This window comes from Corvus moneduloides, chromosome 16, assembly GCF_009650955.1.
Source record: "Corvus moneduloides isolate bCorMon1 chromosome 16, bCorMon1.pri, whole genome shotgun sequence".
Taxonomy (NCBI): domain Eukaryota; kingdom Metazoa; phylum Chordata; class Aves; order Passeriformes; family Corvidae; genus Corvus; species Corvus moneduloides.
In genome coordinates, this window is record NC_045491.1 from 2571626 (window position 1) to 2578976 (window position 7351).

Below are 7351 nucleotides of genomic sequence, written 5' to 3' on the forward strand. Positions count from 1 at the left end.
TTGGATGTGCACAGGGACAAGGCATAAGTCACTCATCTTCAGAGCCCTGGCTCTGCTCTGCCATCCCTCCTTTTCAGATTTTGGGGCAATAACATCACTCTTACAGAAACGTAATTGCCACGTGTATCATGCAGGTATTTCTATAGAAGTGAATGTTAAGTGCACACAGTTAACTTTGTGCCTAATGGAAAACAAAAATCACCTTCGTGTGTCCAAAGTGAATTTAAATTGAAAACTGTGCTGGATTATTTCAGCTTCAAAAGGAAAATGTTGACCAGGTTGGGATTGTTTTTTTTTAAACTCCCATTTTTCTTTCTGTAAGTAGCAGCTCTGATACTCCAGAGAGCTGGGCTGGGCTCTCATGTCTCCACCTTGCTTCATCACCTTTGCATGGATTGTCTGGGTCTTGTAAAGGAAGCAAAGGCACTTTGTGACATGCTGAGCTCTTCCAGCCGAGGTCTCTGCCTCAGCTGCTTGAAATGCTCTCTCCGGCTGTCTGCAGATCATTCCCAGCCTTGAAATCCACCTGGGTATTTTCCTCCTACTCAGAGCTGTGCGTCCTCACATCCTCTGATTCTGTCTCATTGTTTCAGATCTTCCTGGGGGAGTTCTCAGCCTCTTTCTGTAGATGTTTTTTCATTTTGTTCTGCATTAATAATACTGGAAGAGGTTGGAGGGGCAGGGGGGAAGGAAGCTTCAAGTCTGCTGGAGTTTTTCCAAATCGGTTCATCATCATTAGTCTTCCAATGTTATTTCCCTCCCTTAAAGCTTCTTGGTTCATTATTACCATGAAAAAAAGGAGCCCTTTGTTCAGTAACAAGGGAATTTGTGTCTGTCAAGGCAGCAGCTTTTTGCTCCAAATTCCATATCTAATTTTGCAGAAAAATACTGTCAGCAAATTGCTTGAGGTATTGCAGTGAAACACAGGGCTTATGTTACCAGCAAACATTCATGCTATTATGTAAATCTTTGCAGAGCTATATATCAGAAAAGTAAATAAATGGAGTGACCAGAAAATATACCTGAAATGAGGATTCAGTGGGCACCAAGAAGAGCTGGCTGCTGACACCGTAAAACAATTAGCCTTCTGCTTAAATGACACTTCCATTTCATTATACACAGAGAATTTAGCTTTAGTCATTAATTATTGAAAAATAACTTTGAACAGGAGAATAATGCCTTCCCCATACATGGAATCTGTGCTTGCAAATCACAAAATCCCAGCGGTTCAGAATGGAAATGTGTTTGTTGGCAGCCCTAGCAGCTCTGCTCTGCCAATGTGTGAGTACTCAGTGTCTGATTTTCTACATCTGGGCTTCCCAGCCCCGTTTGCTGGGGAAGCACCAGCAGTGGTGGATGCAGCAGCCCCTCACTGGGTGCACGTGGCTCTCCAGGTGCCACTCAGAGAGGCTGCTGCAGTGGTACCCTCAGTGGCACTCGCACTGAGCCCTGGGCTGCCTTGCTCTGGGATTCATTCGGCCAGGGCTGAGGCACAGGGACTCAAAGATGTCTGGTTTCTACCTGGAGGCCAGTAAGTGCAAAACACTATTTTTGGTTGCACAGAGATAAATATCACTCTTCCAAAATTCACATTTTCTCCTGCTTCTGGAAAATAATTCTGTGACCATCTCTCTGTTCCAAACGTTGTTACGTTTATCAAAATTGGCTTTATACTTAGAAACTGGGTTGTTGTGTTCTAGTATTTTGAACTGTTTGTCTTCAAGTCCTTTGGAGTATTGCACAGATCCCTGGAAAGACCTGGATCTAGAAAAATGAGTAAAAATCACCAAATATCTCTTCTGTACCACCAAAGCTCCAAAAAAATATAGTTTGAGTTCCACTTGGGTTCTTCTCCAATTATTTCTTACTGGATGGGGCCCAAAAGAGCCTAATGTCCCGAGGACTTCACAAATCCAGTAAAATACTCACTCAGCCCAGCCCACGTGCTACCAACTGCCTCCCCCAGACATATGGTGATGTTTTTTGCCTATCACTATATAAGGTTGGAGCAGGGCAGAAATGCTTCCCCCTCCTGCTCAGCGGAATAAGTGTGATAGTTTTTCTAAATTAAAACAAAACAACTTCTACTCGGGAGCGTGACTAATGCGATGTAACCCAAGTGACTTGTAAGATGTGCCAGGGGAGTAGAGGCTTCTTTGGCTCCACTGGGCTGTGTGGTTGCTGACTGTGACCTGCATTTCTGTCTCTGGGGCTCAGACACCTCTAAAAAGTCCCATCAAATGTCAAAGTCTCAGAGCACACAATCAGTCATGACCCTGTAAGATGGAGACTGGACACCACAACTCCTCTTAAAAATCAGTGTAGATATTTGAAGGACATGTTGCTGTTGACTGGTTTCTAGTACTGTTTTCTAGTCAGTGCTGTCCTACTTGAATTTTGAGAACATTATATTCATTGGGGGGCTGGGTGGGAGGGGAGGAAGAGAGATTTAAAACTTTTATACTTAATTGGTCATGTATAAATCTCATAGGTTTTACTGAAAACTCATCATTGGTTTTAATAGATCTGCTTAACAAGTGTTGGTCTGAAATGCCTTAGGGTAATTAATGTTAATTCTTACATGGCCTTGACACTTCTGCAAAAATTCCTTCTAAAAGAAATAATCAAGGGACAAGTCATTATTTTAGCATATATAATGATGCATTTCAGGAAATATCATGTTAGAAACTAGATAACTAAGCTGAGAGAAGTTTTTTATTAGATTAAAGCACTTGTGAATGAAAGTCCCCAGATGTCTTTCTAACTAACCTTACAAAAATATAATGTGACCAGAATCTCCTCTCATATTCAGCCCACAGAGCAAAGTAAAGTTGTTTGAAAGAAAATGTCTAGTTCCCTTTCCTATCACTGATAAATATGGGCCAAATTAGGAAAGCATTGAAGTGTACACTTAGAGAAATGCTTAAGTGTTTTCATCAGGGCCTAAGTAGTGAATTAGAGCAACTCTCTTACCCTTGTTCAAACCACACTGATGTCAGTGGAAAGACTCTCATTAACCTCTGAGGATTTTGCATTAGATCTGTGGGTAAAATTCCGGCTCCTTTGAAGTTAGTGGCGAAGTTTCCATTAACCTGTGCCTGGGACTTCATTTATTCTGCAGGAGGAATGTTCTCAGCATAAAACATGTGATCATGTCCTGATAAATATAAAGAAAATTGATGCTATTCATTTAGGAATATCCAGCACTAGCAATTAGCAGGAAGTATGAATACAGGAAAAAAACCCTAATCTAATTATGTGAAAATCCTTGCTGTGTAATAAAATTGAAGTGGTTTCTGCATGTCTTACCACAAATGAGAGAGATCAGTATTCAGAAACAGGTTTGAATTGATTTTAATGTGTATTGAAAATACTTTTTGCTTTCAAATTTCTTGGTAGCCATTATAATCTACCAACCATGAAGCTTCATTTACCTCACAGGCTTTACTTGTTTCTCCGTGCCCAGTAATGTTTTGGAGACCTGTTCATGTTTTGAAAGGTGTTATATTGAAACCTGGAAGTTCTGTTCATTCCATGCTTCTGAGTCATTTTATTTGAAAACCTGTGAAAAAGAAAAGGAGTCTGAGATATTGAGGACAGATAAAGTTGGTCTTCAAAAGTTCGAGAAGAGTAATTGCATCAATCTGGAGGAACATGGTTAGGGCTAGAACTCACAAATACAGACTGAAGGAGTGGAGTGTATTTAGCATAAAGAAGCCACAGTTGAAGTGATGGAATGGCACCCTGAGCTATCCTTCTCCTTCTGAGGTGAAAAAAACTCAACTAAATACCAGTATAACAATAAAATATGTATCAAGGGCTGTAAAATATTACATAGTGAATAGAAAATCTTTCTAAAACGAGTCTAGAAAGTGGCTAAATTATGGGCATGTTTGCTAAATTATACTATAGAGAAACCAAAGTATAAATATTCCACATTTATTTTAAACTATTCAACTTACTTCCTCAATGGAGAAAATGCTATTTCATCTAAGAAGTTGAATTTAAAAAGAAAAAAAAAAAGCCCCAACAAAACTAGCCAACCCACAGAGATGAGCAGTTTCCACTATGAACCGTGTACCTAGAGGATGAGATTTTTTGAGAGCCTGTAAAGCTTTGGTAATGCTAAACACAAAAAGAGATGAAGCTTAGTATTCCAAAGGGCTTATAACCAGTGTTTGCAGAGGAATTCTGAGGGCAGCCTGCAGGGATCTCTAAGAGTGGGGTTTGAGGAGACTTGCAGGACTGCCTCCTCACTTATGGAATGTTTATGGAAGAAGGTGGTGTCCATTCTGGGAGCACGTCTGCATCCTCCAGAGGGGAAAGTCCCTACAGCAACTTGGCTGTGAGCACTTGTCTTCAAGAGAATGTGTTTGATAGAGCAGGCAAGCACATCAAGTCATGGAATGCTTTGGGCTGTTTTTACAGACCCTGTTTCAAACAGGAGGATGAGCTTTGCAGGAGACTCACCAACACTGCACCAAGCACCTGTGCAGCTGCTGACCTGGAAAACTCAGTCACTGTGTCTTATGAGTTGCACTCCCTGAGCTCTGGGGACTGCCGGGTGTCCTAAGCTGATGCTGAGTATTTTAGGAATTTAGGGCACTCAACAACCCCTGAGATCATGGCTGGATGATTCCAAGTGAACTCTTTTTGATGGAGTGGCTGCATGGCAAACTTCTGTGGTAGCGACCGTCACTGCCAGCTCTGCACTCTCTAACAGCTGCAGGGAAACCTGCATCCAAACAGGTGACATCACACATGACATCACAGGTGGCATCACACATGACATCACAGGTGACATCACGTGTTTGAAAACACTGCTGTGAAATATTACATCTTTTGTAGAGATGATGAGCATTATCTCCCTGCATGGACTGAGCCCTTTTGTGAGGAGACATCCCCCTGTAACCCTTCCCCACGTCTGATAAACTCACATGTAAAGTAATAAATACAGGTCTTGAGAGAAGCCAAACAAGTAAAACCAAGCAGCCAATTAATCTGAAAGCACATTTCCCAGTTAATGAAGAGTTCCTGAGTTCTTGAGTGCTGACAAGGAATCTGTTGGGAAGTATGTTTTATTCCAAGGCATCTGTTTGCAACAGAACCCTTGAATGGCAGCAATGCTTAAGAGCTTCTCAGGCACCCTCTGGTTCAGTGGAATAGTGCTCACTGTAAGTTTTCTTGACCAGGCTACAGGAAATATAGCTAGGCTGTGCTTCCCAGGGTTGCTTATGAACTGTCAAGTACAATGAAATAAAGAAATGCCGGAGAAAATGAAATTACCTTTGCTTCATGTATTTGTTCTTCACAAATCCAAGCTGGTTATTACTCATCTTCACGTCATCTTCTGGTTTCCTACAGGTTTTATATTTCAGTATTTACCTGCATACTGAAAGATGTATAAACCCCTAGGCTGTCTCTTGCTTATTTTCTAAGAGAGAACCTGCATTCTCACCTCTCTCAACTTCTGCTCCAAAAACTGTAGTAGTTCCCTCAATCCACTTTTGACTTTTTCCCCTGAAAAACAGACCTAAAAACTTCCAACTTAGCCAAGTATTTTTCAAACTCTTTTGATTTTTGTCATAGTTGGTACGCTAATCTCTCCATGCCAGCATCAATTTTGTTATTCATCTGATCACAATTAACCCTTTTAGTGAGGACTGAGGCAGAAGGGAGAGTAAATGCTTTGGTCTGTTCAGCATCATTTGTTGAGCCATCCTTTCCTGTTGAGTAGCAGACTGACTTTCTTTGACCTTCCCCTTCCTACCCATGTAGCCTGCCGGCTTGTTTCATTTTGTATCTTGTTAGCTGTGCCTTTGTTTGTTGTTTTACTTCTTTTTTCTCTCTTTACACGCTGCAGCAGTTCTTGGACACAGTCTTAGAAATTAGATGAGTAAATTTTATATTTTCTGATGCCTCTTGAAAAGACTCAGTCTTTGCAGAACTCTAGAAATCCTCCATCTGCAGCTTTACACACAGTCTGCTGTAAAATCTTATGCATTAACACTTAGAAGGAATAATAATCAGAGGATCAAGTAGCATTTGATAACTCTTCTGTGGAATGTTTGCTGTAACTGTTAGGGTACTGTAACTGGAACTTTCTAGGCCACTAAAGGACTGTTCTCTCCTGGATTTCTAAGCAGTATTTATAATTCAAGAGAGATGCTTATTATATCTGAATATATATGAGGTTTACCTAAAAGAATATTCTAGCTGGTAGAGGTGTTTTGTGATTTTTTGGTTTTGTTTGTTTTGCTGGCAGATTTCACTGATTGGGAGAATTTTGAATACATTGATATTTTGGTCCAGTTTTTATCCTTTCTTTATCCTTCCATTAATGCTGTGCTTGCAAAAGTCTCTTTAATTTTTGTCTGTCACCATTATTTTGTTTTTATAGTGAGCATTGTAAAACCACAAAGAGACTATGTTATTACAACAGAAATAATCGCTGTTGTGTATGTTTAGCCACTAAAAATTCTTTTCCTAAAACTGACACCATCTTGATGATCTGGTTATTGGCAACGTAGAACCAAACACAGCCTAACTAAATAGCACAAAGTCTCTATGCCCCCACGGGCTGATGAAAATTAAAGATAATATTATTTTTGTGTTTAGCTGCCTGTGATAGGAGGGGGTTGGAACATTTTCATGTGATCTGTTGTGGTTATAAGCTGAGTGCACCACTTCTACTGCCACCAAAAGTGGTAACAGGAGTTAGCGCCGAAATCCTACTGAAACTCATCTGATAGTCCTGGATGGTAATGAAAATCTCCTCCTCCTAAGCAGAAATATTGATGAGGGTATAATGAAATAATATTTACTTGATCCTGATTGAGGTTTTGAAGACTTGGAAAAGTGCTGTGAGACCAGCTAGTATCCGTGGAGTTAAACATCTAAACTGCAATAGGGGTGTCTGTGAAGAGTTGCTTTGGCAAAGAGCCAGAGATGTTTGCTGAAAATATGGGTATGTGGCACTACTGACACAGCCCTCTGTGCAAGAGCCTGCACAGGTCTGGGGTGGGCTCTCCTCCAGCACCTGCATGGTTTGGTTTAACTCCTGCCTCCCAAAACCAACCCAATCCAACCCAACCTAAAAAAAACCCATAACAAAACCCAACAACAGCAAAAAAAAACCCCAAACCAAAAGAATCCAACCAAACCCAAACAAAAAAAGCAACCTCCCCCCCAAAAAGTAAAAACCAACTAGCCAAACAAAAAAACCCCCAACAAACAAAAAAAAAAAGGAAAGAAAAATAAGGGGAAAAAAATGGAAAAAAGAGTCTAGGACTGAATCCAGCAGAAATAATCACCTCTATGAAAATGAGAGCCCCCGGGTACTTTTTTGACT